We start from the raw sequence: 17,241 nt of genomic DNA on the forward strand, positions 1-17,241 counted from the left end.
GAACCACAAACAGATTTGAGTAAAACCCTTGTCCGTGTTCCGACCGCGGAACTGGGTGGATCACTCCCATTAGTAAAAGGTCTTGTACACAGCGTAGAAACGCCTATTTCTTTATCTGGTTTGTTGACAACCTTGAAAGGTGAAATCTCCCTTGTGGAGGAGAAGCTTTGAAGTCCAGAAGATATCCCTGAGATATGATCTCCAATGCCCAGGGATCCTGGACATCTCTTGCCCAAGCCTGGGCGAAGAGAGAGAGTCTGCCCCCCACTAGATCCGTTTCCGGATCGAGGGCCCTCACTTCATGCAGTCTTAGGGGCAGCAGCAGGTTTTCTGGCCTGCTTGCCCTTGTTCCAGGTCTGGTTAGGTTTCCAGCCTTGTCTGAAGCGAGCAACAGCTCCTTCCTGTTTTGGAGCAGAGGAAGTTGATGCTGCTCCTGCCTTGAAGTTACGAAAGGCACGAAAATTAGACTGTCTAGCCCTAGGTTTGGCTCTGTCTTGAGGCAGGGCATGGCCTTTACCCCCGTAATATCAGCGATAATTTCTTTCAAACCGGGCCCGAATAAAGTCTGCCCCTTGAAAGGTATGTTAAGTAATTTAGATTTAGAAGTTACATCAGCTGACCAGGATTTTAGCCACAGCGCTCTGCGTGCCTGAATGGCGAATCCGGAAATCTTAGCCGTAAGTTTAGTTAAATGTACTACGGCATCCGAAATAAATGAATTAGCTAGCTTAAGGGTTTTAAGCTTGTGTGTAATCTCATCTAATGGCGCTGAGTCAAGGGTCTCTTCCAGAGACTCAAACCAAAATGCTGCCGCAGCCGTGACAGGCGCAATGCATGCAAGGGGTTGCAATATAAAACCTTGTTGAACAAACATTTTCTTAAGGTAACCCTCTAACTTTTTATCCATTGGATCTGAAAAGGCACAGCTATCCTCCACCGGGATAGTGGTACGCTTAGCTAAAGTAGAAACTGCTCCCTCCACCTTAGGGACCGTTTGCCATAAGTCCCGTGTGGTGGCGTCTATTGGAAACATTTTTCTGAATATAGGAGGGGGTGAGAAAGGCACACCGGGTCTATCCCACTCCTTAGTAACAATATCAGTAAGTCTCTTAGGTATAGGAAAAACGTCAGTACTCGTCGGTACCGCAAAATATTTATCCAACCTACACATTTTCTCTGGGATTGCAACTGTGTTACAATCATTCAGAGCCGCTAACACCTCCCCTAGTAATACACGGAGGTTTTCCAGCTTAAACTTAAAATTTGAAATGTCTGAATCCAGTTTATTTGGATCAGATCCGTCACCCGCAGAATGAAGCTCTCCGTCCTCATGCTCTGCAAATTGTGACGCAGTATCAGACATGGCCCTAGCATTATCAGCGCACTCTGTTCTCACCCCAGAATGATCTCGTTTACCCCTAAGTTCTGGCAATTTAGACAAAACTTCAGTCATAACATTAGCCATGTCTTGTAGAGTGATTTGTAATGGCCGCCCTGATGTACTTGGCGTTAAAATATCACGCACCTCCTGAGCGGGAGATGCAGGTACTGACACGTGAGGCAAGTTAGTCGGCATAACTTCCCCCTCGTTGTCTGGTGAATGTTGCTTAACATGTACAGATTGACTTTTATTTAAAGTAGCATCAATGCAATTAGTACATAAATTTCTATTGGGCTCCACCTTGGCTTTTGAACATATTGCACAAAGAGATTCCTCTGTGTCAGACATGTTTAAACAAACTAGCAATTAGACTAGCAAGCTTGGAAATACTTTTCAACTAAATTTACAAGCAATATGCAAAACGTTACTGTGCCTTTAAGAAGCACACAAAAACTGTCACAGTTGAATAACAATGAACCGGAATAGTTATAGAAACCAAATTTTCACAGTAAAAGCATAAATTTAGCAAAGGATTGCACTCATTAGCAATGGATGATTAACCCTTAATATCAGAAAAAACGGATAACAATTGAAAATATAAGCGTTTTTATCACAGTCAAAGCACAGTCTCACAGGTCTGCTGTGAGTGATTACCTCCCTCAAAACTAGTTTTGAAGACCCCTGAGCTCTGTGGAGACGTCCTGGATCATGCAGGGAGAAAAAGGCAGACTGTGACTGAATTTCTGATGCGTAGTAAAAGCGCCAAAATAGGCCCCTCCCACTCACAATACAACAGTGAGGGAAGCTCAGTAAACTGTTTTAATTTAAAACAAACGACAGCCATGTGGAAAATAACGCCCAAAACAATTTTTCACCAAGTACCTCAGATAATTAAACGATTTAACATGCCAGCAAACGTTTAAAATCTAATTTATGAAATGTCATTAAAAGCCTGCTGCTAGTCGCTCCCACTGCAAGTTAGGCTAAAAGTTATATGCATACAGTATTTTCCCAGTGAAGTGCCATTCCCCAGAAATACTTAAGTGTAAACATACATACATATCAGCCTGATACCAGTTGCTACTACTGCATTTAAGGCTGTACTTACATTATATCGGTATTAGCAGTATTTTCTCAGTCAATTCCATTCCTTAGAAAATAATATACTGCAACATACCTCTTTGCAGGTGAACCTGCCCGCTGTCCCCTGATCTGAAGTTACCTCACTCCTCAGAATGGCCGAGAACAGCAAATGGATCTTAGTTACGTCCGCTAAGATCATACACAAAACTCAGGTAGATTCTTCTTCAAATTCTGCCTGAGAAGAAAATAACACACTCCGGTGCCGTTTAAAATAACAAACTTTTGATTGAAGATATAAAAACTAAGTTTAATCACCACAGTCCTCTCACACATCCTATCTATTAGTTGGGTGCAAGAGAATGACTGGGTGTGACGTAGAGGGGAGGAGCTATATAGCAGCTCTGCTTGGGTGATCCTCTTGCACTTCCTGTTGGGGAGGAGTTAATATCCCATAAGTAATGGATGACCCGTGGACTGACTACACTTAACAGGAGAAAAAAACAGCACAGTAATGCTGCAGCCATACTGATATTTGTGTCTCAAATAAAACGATAAGCTGCCTCTCCCAGTGTCCCTTTTTATAACACTTCAGCCCAGAACTATGTCAATAAAAAACGTTACATAAGAAAAAGAACTCGGTAGTGCTGAGAAACAAATACGTGAGTAACCACTTCTGGTCAGCTAATATTATGGTAGATTCCAAACGGTGTACCAGCTTTCAGAAAACTTTCATAAGTGACTGCAGAAGCAATTTGTCAAAATCAATCACCCCACTGTTGCCCAAGCCTGCTTACTCTACCGGAAATTTTGGGATCTGCGATGCACGGGTACCTTGTACCACCTCCAAGTGCTCGTCTCTCCACCGGCTCAGCTGCTTGGCGTCCTCGTGGGTCTGCAGATGTACAGCGTCTCTCCTTCTTGATGAGCGCTAGATCCTATTGGCTGGTATTAGTGTCAATCAGCGGGAACCAATCCATGGTAAGAAACAATGCTGAAAGTTCACCAATGTCTATTAGCTGCAGACACACACCTCCCCACAGCTCAGCAATCCAGGATTCACTGGCAAAATAATGAAATATAGAAAAACGGTAGTCCTGGAGAGTATAATTAAAACGTCTTTATTTCAAACTCAGATTAAAAGCGAATGGCAAAAACAAGTAAAAGCATAACAGGTGTGGCACTGTCTGGCTTACGCGTTTCGGCTAGGAGCCGTAGTCATAGCCTATAGTGCTATGTGACACACCTTTCTAAATACCCATACCTAAAATCCCATTGGTTAAAAAATAAAACACACCTGTTAATTACCTACTCTATACATAGTGAAACTAATTTCTACAAAACCTCCAAAGCAATTGAGCACTAACAAAAGTGCCAGTAACACGATTACATATGACAGGGAAATAAACATAGTGAAATGAGAAAATACACACAATAAACTTGATAGAACAATACTGAGTAATGGTTAATAAATGAAGACAAAATAATGGTAATGCGGTATACAATCAGAAAGACCAAAAATGAAAAAACCAAAAAATCAAAAAAGTGTACCAAAGTCAAATGTACAAGTGATCTATGAATCAAAAAATATATAAGGGGTCAGAGGGCTAACATAAAAGTGTATTTACACATTGAAAGATATATTTAAGATGAACCCTCACCCTATAGCACAGGATTTTAAGTAACAATCTTTGTGTACAGGTCTACTTCTTACCCCTTCCCTTGCAGGGAATAAAATGTCAGCCAATTCTGAAATAACAGGTCTCCTCAAAAATAAAAGACAGAACATACCTCAATGCTTGTAGCATGCAACCATTCTCCACACTGAAGATTTCTCTTGCACTACCTTCAGCACTCTGTGGGAACCAACATGGATCTTAGTTACGACTGCTAAGATCATCAACCTCAGGGCAGAAATCTTCTTCCATATCTCCCTGAGGAAAATAGTATGCACCGGTACCATTTAAAAATAAAAAACTTCTTGATTGAAGAAACTAAAACTAACACCTCACTTTACCTCTTCCTAGTATAACACAGGCAAAGAGAATGACTGGGGGTGTAAGTAAGAAAAGAATAAGGTTATCTTATCCACTTAAGTTTAATACTTTGCAACTGTGTATGTGTATATATATTTCTTGCCCGGTATGACAATGGTTAAAGTTTAAAGTTTTATGTTTACCAACTCACACATTGGAAAACGTTCCAATTAACCAATGAAAATGTTTTCTGCTTTTTAAATAGAACAGCACAGGTGCATACAATCAGCTATGATTACGACATTACGCCGAAACATGTTAGCTTGAAGTACCATGTGCTGACTGTTTGTACTGACCCCCATGGGTTATTTTATCCTATTTGGAATACAATAAATATTGAATTTTTTAATGACCTCCAGATCAACTTTCTTATATATATATAAAAAAAATAAGTGTAGCAGTTTATTTGAATGTATAAATGTTGTGTTTAGTGCACTTTTTTTTTTTTTTTTTAGCACTTAGCCTTTTCACAAAGGGGCCGATTTATCATTGGTCTGTCTGACATGATCCGCTCAGTGGATCATGTCCGACACACATCGATTAATGCCGACAGCATACGCTGTCTGCATTTATCATTGCACAAGCAGTTCTTGTGAACTGCTTGTGCAATGCCGCCCCTGCAGATTCGCGGCCAATTGACCGCTAGCAGGGGTGTCAATCAGCCCGATTGTATAGGATCGGGCGGATTGATGTCCTCAGCCTCAGAGCAGGCGGACCAGTTATGGAGCAGCGATCTTAAGACCGCTGCTTCATAACTGCTGTTTTCTGCTAGCCTAAAGGCTCGCGCAGAAACAGGGGCATCAAGCTCCATTCAGAGCTTGTTAATTCGGCCCAAGGTCTTTAATTTAGCTAACCTGATGAGCGCAAATTTAGTTTGCGTTAAAGCGAATGAGTTTACATTAGTTAGCCCGGTCACAATATCGCTTATCGCAACTTGCGCAAACAATAGCGCCACTTGCAATCTAGCCCTCTGTAATTAAAGCAAGTTTGTTATATTAATATACATCCTTTATATGAACCAGATCTCATGAACAAGATATTAATATATCTACCTATGGGTATATATATATATATATATATATATACACATACATACAGTGGGGCAAAAAAGTATTTAATCAGCCACCAATTGTGCAAGTTCTCCCACTTAAGAAGCTGAGAGAGGCATGTAATTTTCATCATAGGTATACCTCAACTATGAGAGACAAAATGTGGAAACAAATCCAGACAATCACATTGTCTGATTTGGAAAGAATTTATTTGCAAATAATGGTGGAAAATAAGTATTTGGTCAATATCAAAAGTTCATCTCAATACTTTGTTATATATCCTTTGCTGGCAGTGACAGAGGTCAAACGTTTTCTGTAAGTCTTCACAAGGTTGTCACACACTGTTGCTGGTATGTTTGCCCATTCCTGCATGCAGATCTCCTCTAGAGCAGTGATGTTTTGGGGCTGTTGCTGGGCAACATGGACTTTCAACTCCCTCCAAAGGTTTTTTATGGGGTTGAGATCTGGAGACTGGCTAGGCCACTCCAGGACCTTGAAATGCTTCTTACAAAGCCACTCCTTCGTTGCCCGGGCAGTGTGTTTGGGATCATTGTCATGCTGAAAGACCCAGCCACGTTTCATCTTCAATGCCCTTGCTGATGGAAGGAGGTTTGCACTCAAAATCTCACGATACATGGCCCCATTCATTCTTTCATGTACACGGATCAGTCGTCCTGTTCCCTTTGCAGAGAAACAGCCCCAAAGCATGATGTTGCCACCGCCATGCTTCCCAATAGGTATGGTTTTCTTTGGTTGCAACTCAGCATTCTCTCTCCTCCAAACAGTTCTACTTTGGTTTCATCTGACCATATGACATTCTCCCAATCCACTTCTGGATCATCCAAATGCTCTATAGCATGCTTCAGACGGGCCTGGACATGTACTGGCTTAAGCAGGGGGACACGTGCACTCAAAATCTCACGATACATGGCCCCATTCATTCTTTCATGTACACGGATCAGTCGTCCTGTTCCCTTTGCAGAGAAACAGCCCCAAAGCATGATGTTGCCACCCCCATGCTTCTCAATAGGTATGGTTTTCTTTGGTTGCAACTCAGCATTCTCTCTCCTCCAAACAGTTCTACTTTGGTTTCATCTGACCATATGACATTCTCCCAATCCACTTCTGGATCATCCAAATGCTCTCTAGCATACTTCAGACGGGCCTGGACATGTACTGGCTTAAGCAGGGGGACACGTCTGGCACTGCAGGATCTGAGTCCCTGGCGGCGTAGTGTGTTACTGATGGTAGCCTTTCTTACGTTGGTCCCAGCTCTCTGCAGGTCATTCACTAGGTCCCCCTGTGTGGTTCTGGGATGTTTGCTCACTTTTCTTGTGATCATTTTGACCCCACGGGATAAGATCTTGTGTGGAGCCCCAGATCGAGGGAGATTATCAGTGGTCTTGTGAGAGCCAGAAATCTTGCTTGTTTGTAGGTGACCAAATACTTATTTTCCACCATAATTTGCAAATAAATTCTTTCCAAATCAGACAATATGATTGTCTGGATTTGTTTCCACATTTTGTCTCTCATAGTTGAGGTATACCTATGATGAAAATTACAGACCTCTCTCACCTTCTTAAGTGGGAGAACTTGCACAATTGGTGGCTGACTAAATACTTTTTTCCCCACTATATATATATATATATATATATACATATACAAAACATGGAAGGGGACTGCACTCTCATACCAGACCGGGTACACATCCCATGACCCTGCAACATGCTCAGCTCTGGGTGCTCACGGGCACTCACAGGAAGCTGTGCTGTCCCCAGAGTCACGGCCAGTTAACCCCAGACAGGTCTGGGTGCAAGAACCATAGGGAAAATTACAAAACAAATTAATACAACACACAGAGAAAGTCCAGCACTCACTTACAAGCTCTCAGCTAAGATTTAAAAGCAAAAATGGAAAGGTTAGTTACCGCATTTGGCCAAATGGGACAAGCCCAGGTACCACATCAGGTCTGGGTGCAAGAACCATAGGGAAAATTACAAACCAAATTCTTGCACCCAGACCTGTCTGGGGTTAACTGCTTGTTACATCATTGAAGCAGAATCTAAGGTTTTACCAATTTGAGGTGAATCAGTGATTGAGCAGTGGTCTAACCTAGGCAGGGAAATACTCAATATATTTTATGGACTCTTTTTTTTCTGGACACGTTTTAACATCTTCCAATGAGAAGCCGGGCCAACAGACGTAGTTGGAAGACACACACGCCCCTTCATCTGAGATCGCATGTGCTAAATATTTTTTGAGTCAACGTATTCTAATTTGCATGCACTAGATTCCCAGGAGTCTTTCGAAACAAAATATCATACTGTCAGAATAACATCGCAGCAGCGCATATACCTGTCAATATGAACTGCTGTGATGTTATTCTGACAATGCAGCGTTTCCCTGTTACGAGTGCTCTAGGGTAGAAATGAGAAGCACACCTTACTCTGATATGTCATGCTTACAATAGCTACATCAGGAAAAAAATAATGAAGCCCAATCACTGGAGTACCCCTTGCCAATTCCCCAAGTACCACAGGTTGAGAAACTAGGCCATAGAAGACAGTAGACGCAGCTTTCTTGTTTTGCAATAATGTGCTTTTTAAACGTTGCACTGTGTAAAATGTGTTTTTGAAAGAAAACATATTAAAATAGAACAGTGCAGTCACGATATTAGAACTAAAAAGTTATTGTGTAAACCTGTATCTTTAGAAATACAATGTAAAATAAGCCATCTTCTTTAAGAAAACATAATTTATGCTTACCTGATAAATTTATTTCTCTTGTAGTGTATCCAGTCCACGGATCATCCATTACTTGTGGGATATTCTCCTTCCCAACAGGAAGTTGCAAGAGGATCACTCACAGCAAAGCTGCTATATAGCTCCTCCCCTCACTGCCATATCCAGTCATTCGACCGAAACAAGCCGAGAAAGGAGAAACCATAGGGTGCAGTGGTGACTGTAGTTTAATTAAAATGTAGACCTGCCTGAAAAGGACAGGGCGGGCCGTAGACTGGATACACTACAAGAGAAATAAATTTATCAGGTAAGCATAAATTATGTTTTCTCTTGTTAAGTGTATCCAGTCCACGGATCATCCATTACTTGTGGGATACCAATACCAAAGCTAAAGTACACGGATGATGGGAGGGACAAGGCAGGAACTTAAACGGAAGGAACCACTGCCTGTAGAACCTTTCTCCCAAAAACAGCCTCCGAAGAAGCAAAAGTATAAAATTTTTAAAATTTGGAAAAAGTATGAAGGGAAGACCAAGTTGCAGCCTTGCAAATCTGTTCAACAGAGGCCTCATTTTTAAAGGCCCAGGTGGAAGCCACAGCTCTAGTAGAATGAGCTGTAATCCTTTCAGGAGGCTGCTGTCCAGCAGTCTCATAGGCTAAACGGATTATACTCCGAAGCCAAAAAGAAAGAGAGGTCGCCGAGGCCTTCTGACCTCTCCTCTGTCCAGAGTAAACAACAAAGAGGTTAGATGTTTGGCGATAATCTTTAGTAGCCTGTAAGTAAAACTTCAAGGCACGGACTATGTCTAGATTTATGCAAAAGACGTTCCTTCTTTGAAGAAGGATTAGGACATAATGATGGAACAACAATCTCTTGATTGATATTCTTGTTAGAAACCACCTTAGGTAAAAACCCAGGTTTTGTACGCAGAACAACTTTATCTGAATGAAAGATCAGATAAGGAGAATCACAATGTAAGGCAGATAACTCCGAGACTCTTCGAGCCGAGGAAATAGCCATCAGAAAAAAGAACTTTCCATGAAAGAAGTTTGATATCAATAGAATGAAGGGTTCAAACGGAACCCCTTGAAGAACTCTAAGAACCAAGTTTAAGCTCCATGGAGGAGCAACAGTTTTAAACACAGGCTTAATTCTAACTAAAGCCTGACAAAATGCCTGAACGTCGGGAACTTCTGCCAGACGCTTGTGTAAAAGAATAGACAGAGCAGAAATCTGTCCCTTTAAAGAACTAGCTGATAATCCATTGTCCACACCCTCTTGGAGGAAGGACAATATCCTAGGAATCCTAACCCTACTCCATGAGTAATTCTTGGATTCACACCAATGAAGATATTTACGCCATATCTTGTGGTAAATTTTCCTGGTGACAGGCTTTCGTGCCTGTATTAAAGTATCAATTACTGACTCAGAGAAGCCACGCTTTGATAGGATCAAGCGTTCAATCTCCATGCAGTCAGTCTCAGAGAAAGTAGATTCAGATGATTGAAAGGACCTTGTATGAGAAGGTCTTGTCTCAGAGGCAGAGTCCATGGTGGAAAGGATGACATATCCACTAGGTCTGCATACCAGGTCCTGCGTGGCCACGCAGGCGCTATCAATATCACTGATGCTCTTTCCTGTTTGATTTTGGCAATCAGACAAGGGAGAAAAGGAAACGGTGGAAACACATAAGCCAGGTTGAAGAACCAAGGCGCTGCTAGAGCATCTATCAGTGCCGCTTCTGGGTCCCTGGACCTGGATCCGTAACAAGGAAGCTTGGCGTTCTGGCGAGACGCCATGAGATCCAAATCTGGTTTGCCCCAACGGAGAACCAATTGAGCAAACACCTCCGGATGGAGTTCCCATTCCCCCGGATGAAAAGTCTGATGACTTAGAAAATCCGCCTCCCAGTTCTCTACACCTGGGATATGGATCGCTGACAGGTGGCAAGAGTGAGTCTCTGCCCAGCGAATTATCTTGGAGACTTCTGACATCGCTAGGGAACTCCTGGTTCCCCCTTGATGGTTGATGTAAGCCACAGTCGTGATGTTGTCCGACTGAAATCTGATGAATCTCAGTGTTGCTAGCTGAGGCCAAGCTAGAAGAGCATTGAATATTGCTCTTAACTCCAGAATATTTATTGGGAGGAGTTTCTCCTCCTGAGTCCATGAACCCTGAGCCTTCAGGGAGTTCCAGACTGCACCCCAACCTAGAAGGCTGGCATCTGTTGTTACAATTGTCCAATCTGGTCTGCGAAAGGTCATACCCTTGGACAGATGGGCCCGAGATAACCACCAGAGAAGAGAATCTCTGGTTTCCTGATCCAGATTTAGTAGAGGGGACAAATCTGTGTAATCCCCATTCCACTGACTGAGCATGCATAATTGCAGCGGTCTGAGAGGCAGGCATGCGAATGGCACTATGTCCATCGCCGCTACCATTAAGCAGATTACTTCCATGCACTGAGCCACCGTGAGGCGCGGAATGGAGTGAAGAACACGGCAAGCATTTAGAAGTTTTGATAACCTGGACTCCGTCAGGTAAATTTTCATTTCTACAGAATCTATTAGAGTCCCTAGGAAGGAAACCCTCGTGAGAGGAGATAGAGAACTCTTTTCTTCGTTCACTTTCCACCCATGCGACCTCAGGAATGCCAGAACTATCTCTGTATGAGATTTGGCAATTTGAAAGCTTGACGCCTGTATCAGGATATCGTCCAGGTAAGGAGCCACCGCTATGCCTCGCGGTCTTAGGACCGCCAGAAGTGAGCCCAGAACCTTTGTAAAAATTATTGGGGCTGTAGCCAACCCGAATGGAAGAGCTACAAATTGGTAATGCCTGTCTAGAAAGGCAAACCTCAGGAACTGATGATGATTCTTGTGAATCGGAATGTGAAGGTAGGCATCCTTTAAGTCGACTGTGTTCATGTACTGACCCTCTTGGATCATGGGTAAAATGGTTCGAATAGTTTCCATCTTGAATGACGGAAATCTGAGGAATTTGTTTAGGATCTTTAATTCCAAAATTGGTCTGAAGGTTCCCTCTTTTTTGGGAACCACAAACAGATTTGAATAAAACCCCTGTCCTTGTTCCGTCCGCGGAACTGGATGGATCACTCCCATTACAAGGAGATCTTGTACGCAGCTTAGGAATGCCTCTTCCTTTATCTGGTTTGCAGATAATCTTGAAAGGTGAAATCTCCCTTGTGGAGGAGAAGCTTTGAAGTCCAGAAGATATCCCTGAGATATGATCTCCAACGCCCAGGGATCCTGAACACCTCTTGCCCACGCCTGGGCGAAGAGAGAGAGTCTGCCCCCTACTAGATCTTAGAGGCAGCAGCAGGCTTTCTGGCCTGCTTGCCCTTGTTCCAGGACTGGTTAGGTTTCCAGGCCTGCTTGGATTGAGCAAAAGTTCCCTCTTGTTTTGAAGCAGAGGAAGTTGATGCTGCACCTGCCTTGAAATTTCGAAAGGCACGAAAATTAGACTGTTTGGCCTTTGATTTGGCCCTGTCCTGAGGAAGGGTATGACCCTTACCTCCAGTAATGTCAGCAATAATTTCTTTCAAACCAGGCCCGAATAAGGTCTGCCCCTTGAAAGGAATGTTGAGTAATTTAGACTTTGAAGTGACATCAGCTGACCAGGATTTGAGCCATAGCGCCCTACGCGCCTGGATGGCGAATCCAGAATTCTTAGCCCTTAGTTTAGTCAAATGAACAATGGCATCAGAAACAAATGAGTTAGCTAGCTTAAGAGTTCTAAGCTTGTCAACAATTTCAGTCAATGGAGCTGTATGGATGGCCTCTTCCAGAGCCTCAAACCAGAATGCCGCCGCAGCAGTGACAGGCGCAATGCATGCAAGGGGCTGTAAAATAAAACCTTGTTGAATAAACATTTTCTTAAGGTAACCCTCTAATTTTTTATCCATTGGATCTGAAAAAGCACAACTGTCCTCAACCGGGATAGTGGTACGCTTTGCTAAAGTAGAAACTGCTCCCTCCACCTTAGGGACAGTCTGCCATAAGTCCCGTGTAGTGGCATCTATTGGAAACATTTTTCTAAATATAGGAGGTGGGGAAAAGGGCACACCAGGCCTATCCCACTCCTTACTAATAATTTCTGTAAGCCTTTTAGGTATTGGAAAAACATCAGTACTCACCGGCACTGCATAGTATTTATCCAGCCTACACAATTTCTCTGGCACTGCAATTGTGTCACAGTCATTCAGAGCAGCTAATACCTCCCCAAGCAATACACAGAGGTTCTCAAGCTTAAATTTAAAATTAGAAATCTCTGAATCAGGTCTCCCCGATTCAGAGACGTCACCCACAGACTGAAGCTCTCCGTCCTCAGGTTCTGCATATTGTGACGCAGTATCAGACATGGCTCTTACAGCATCTACGCGCTCTGTATCTCATCTAACCCCAGAGCTATCGCGCTTGCCTCTCAATTCAGGCAATCTGGATAATACCTCTGACAGGGTATTATTCATGATTGCAGCCATGTCCTGCAAAGTAATCGCTATGGGCGTCCCTGATGTACTTGGCGCCATATAAGCGTGCGTCCCTTGAGCGGGAGGCGAAGGGTCCGACGCGTGGGGAGAGTTAGTCGGCATAAATTCCCCCTAGACAGACCCCTCTGGTGACAATTCTTTTATAGATAAAGACTGATCTTTACTGTTTTAGGTGAAATCAATACATTTAGTACACATTCTCCTATGGGGCTCCACCATGGCTTTTAAACATAATGAACAAGTATCCTCTGTTTCAGACATGTTTGTACAGACTAGCAATGAGACTAGCAAGCTTGGAAAACACTTTAAAGCAAATTAACAAGCAATATAAAAAACGTTACTGTGCCTTTAAGAGAAACAAATTTTGACAAAATTTGAAATAACAGTGAAAAAAGGCAGTTACACTAACAAAATTTTTATAGTGTATGTAACAAGTCAGCAGAGCATTGCACCCACTTGCAAATGGATGATTAACCTCTTAATAACAAAAACAGAATAATAAATGACAAAAACATTTTTTAAACACAGTCACAACTGCCACAGACTACTGTGATTGTTACCCTCCTCAAACACGACTTTGAAGCCTTTTGAGCCCTTCAGAGATGTCCTGTATCATGCAGAGGGAAGCTGAATGTCTCTGTCAGTATTTTTATCTGCACAGAAAAGCACTAAAATAGGCCCTTCCCACTCATATTGCAACAGTGGAAAGCTTCAGGAAACTGTTTCTAGGCAAAAATCAAGCCAGCCATGTGGAAAAAAACTAGACCGCATTAAGTTTTGTCACCAAACACATATAAAAACGATTAAACATGCCAGCAAACGTTTTATATTACATTTTTATAAGAGTATGCATCTCTATTAATAAGCCTGATACCAGTAGCTATCACTGCATTTAAGGCTTAACTTACATTAATCCGGTATCAACAGCATTTTTCTAGCAAATTCCATCCCTAGAAAAATATTAACTGCACATACCTTATTGCAGGAAAACCTGCACGCCATTCCCTCTCTGAAGTTACCTCACTCCTCAGAATATGTGAGAACAGCAATGGATCTTAGTTACTTCTGCTAAGATCATAGAAAATGCAGGCAGATTCTTCTTCTAAATACTGCCTGAGATAAACAGTACACTCCGGTACCAATTAAAAATAACAAACTTTTGATTGAAGTTAAAAAACTAACTATAATACACCACTCTCCTCTTACTACGGCAATCTTTGTTGAGAGTTGCAAGAGAATGACTGGATATGGCAGTGAGGGAAGGAGCTATATAGCAGCTCTGCTGTGGGTGATCCTCTTGCAACTTCCTGTTGGGAAGGAGAATATCCCACAAGTAATGGATGATCCGTGGATTGGATACACTTAACAAGAGAAAACTTGTTTTACATAGTGCAAAATTTAAAAAAAAAAAAAGCTCTATTTTAAAAGGAAAAAGTAGTAGCTATTCTATGGGATATTAATTAATAACCCATTCACAAAATCTTGTTCATAAAAAGAAAAGAACATGCTAAAAGTTAAAAACAATTTTTTTTATATAATAAACATACTTTAAATGCATATTATACTATTTTACATTTGATATGTACAAATAACACACCATATACACATGTACAATTTACCCACATTCCCCCAGCTCATATAGATTTATTATTAAGGCTTTTTTTTTTATTTGAGAATTAAGTGAGTTTGGGGGATGGCAGAATTTATTTTACTGTGACAGGTATCCCGTGTATTATTATCTGTATAGTAGCAATTAAATGCTTAATTTATTACAAGGGAGGCCTGTTGTGGTTGACTGGTTAAAAGAAGTATATAACAACTAGTTAAAATATTTGTAACAGAGGATACAATCCAGTTTAAAGAAAGAACCAGTTACCACAATGGTGTAATACCAAAGGACTCTGCTATGACAGAGATTATATAAATGTTAAAAAATGTTCCATATCATTCATACATTTAAATTTTATTGTTAACAACTAGGAACATGCACACATTCAGTAGCAAGGCTGAAGATTAAAAACACTTAAACTCAGTGGATTGCACAATCGCAATGAGTACTAGTATAAGTAATAAACCATAGTATTAAGATATCCTCAGTCCATAAATTATTAGCAGTAAACTAAGCCCTTACAATCCGAGGGCTGATTAAATTTTACTTCTATTTCTTATAAGGACCGGAGGATATGATACTAAGTCTTTAAATTAATAGTACATAACTATTATCCACATAAGCAAGCAAATTAAAAAAGGACAAACAGGAGAGACAGAGCTGCTCCTGACGGACCCCTGATGCGCGTTTCACGAACGCTTCCTCAGAGGGGGTGCGGGCCGCTGCTACTCAGCGTGGTATATTGCAGCAATTATCCCACCTCCTTCTGATCATTGGACTATGCGGTAGGTGTTGTCTGCCTCTGATTGGACGTAGCGGCTGTCAATCAAATGAATCAAGTTTAAACAACTCCCACACTAAGCGTCATACAGTAGGCGTATTCCGACCAGTGTTTGGATCAATGTGTCATCAATGCTGTTGGCCAATCAATAGATAGTAATAGATGTCAAGAATGGGTGTGTGGAAATAGGCTAATATTATTGGCAGATCATGTAAACACAATATCAACCTTGATGCAGCAATATTAATCGTTTGGATATCAATATGTAAAACATCCTTGATATAAAATTATACACATTATATGCATGAATAGAGTATGTCCCGGTGGGTAGTCGGAAAATAAAGATTTAAAATATGCAGATTATAATGTGCATAGATCGGGCTCAACAGGTCACGGAAACCATATGAGGATACTTGTAGTTTTCAATTAAAGGGACAGTCTACACCAGAATTGTTATTGTTTTAAAATATAGATAATCCCTTTTTAAACCCATTGCCTAGTTTTGCATAACCAACACAGTTATATTTATATATTTTTTACCTCTGTGATTATCTTGTATCTAAGCCTCTGCAGACTGCCCCTTTATTTCAGTTCTTTGACAGACTTGCAGTTTAGCCAATCAGTGATGGCTCCCAGGTAACTTCACGTGCAAGAGCACAGTGTTATCTATATAAAAAACATGAACTAACACCCTCTAGTGGTGAAAAACCTGTTAAAATGCATTCTGAAGAGGCGGCCTTCAAGGTCTAAGAAATTAGCATATGAACCTCCTAGATTAAGCTTTCAACTAAGAATACCAAGAGAACAAAGAAAAATTGGTGATAAAAGTAAATTGGAAAATTGTTTAAAATGACATGCCCTATCTGAATCATGAAAGTTTTTTTTGGACTAGACTGTCCCTTTAAGCACAAAGATAGAGGCAACCTGATACAATGAGACTGTAGTGCTTTTGTTAACTCATTTTATGTATTACTTGAATGGTCACAAAGTTGAATCCAAGTGGATGGATTCTTTACTCCATATACAGTTTTACCCGAGGTTTTTAATTCACACTCCCAGAAAATATTAATATAACTTGATGATTGTCTGTATTCTAAATAATCGCTTTCTTGGTACTTATAACTTGTATTGAATGATGAAATATGGGGAATACCGATAAGTGTATAAATGAAACTATAGTCATAACAGTATCTAACCAGGTCTCAAAGTGAAGGAATTTTATATGTGTTTAAAATAAAGGGGGCAGAAAAGTGACTGTGTGATATAATGTGACTTGGTACCGTTACAGAATTGTAGAAATATCTCTAAAGGGAAAGAGTGTAAAAGGTGAAAAACAAATGATGACGTATTGCAATGTGAATAAACACTGATTAAAGTGTTAAAAAAATTGAATTTAAGATTAATGTGCTAAGGTGAATTGTTTGACAGTGAGGTGACAATAAAAAATGAAAAATAATAAACGGATAGGAGTGTTGAATATAATAAATGTTATAATGCGTTGATAAAAATAGAAAAAATAGCAAAAATTGAAAAAAATTTTTTAACACTTTAATCAGTGTTTATTCACATCGCAATACATGTCATCATTTGTTTTTCACCTTTTACACTCTTTCCCTTTAGAGATATTTCTTCAATTCTGTAACGGTACCAAGTCACATTATATCACACAGTCACTTTTCTGCCCCCTTTATTTTAAACACATATATACACATATAAAATTCCTTCACTTTGAGACCTGGTTAGATACTGTTATGACTATAGTTTCATTTATATACTTATCGGTATTCCCCATATTTAATCTAATCTTGAAAATAATATCCGTCAGCTTAGGTGAACCTTTTCCTATTTACCTGTCTCGTCACCCTTTTAGTGGTGAGATTAGCAATTGTAAGAAATCTACTGCATTTACAATGAAACTTGGTTTCAATACATATTTTTTTAACTAATTTTTATATTTATTGAATGCACGGAATGTTTTGTGTAAACATGCTTTGAAAACATGCCCCCAGAACACTGCCAAGATCTCCATTCACTGACGGTGTGATCGGATTGT

The 17,241-nt window shown here is 40.8% G+C and overlaps 1 protein-coding gene across 1 annotated transcript in view; it reads right to left on the reverse strand.

The window, feature by feature from the left end:
- NYAP1 (neuronal tyrosine phosphorylated phosphoinositide-3-kinase adaptor 1) overlaps nt 1-17,241 on the reverse strand; it is a 176,719-nt gene that overhangs the window by 84,655 nt on the left and 74,823 nt on the right. The window lies entirely within an intron of this gene.

This window comes from Bombina bombina, chromosome 6, assembly GCF_027579735.1.
Source record: "Bombina bombina isolate aBomBom1 chromosome 6, aBomBom1.pri, whole genome shotgun sequence".
NCBI classification, from domain to species: domain Eukaryota; kingdom Metazoa; phylum Chordata; class Amphibia; order Anura; family Bombinatoridae; genus Bombina; species Bombina bombina.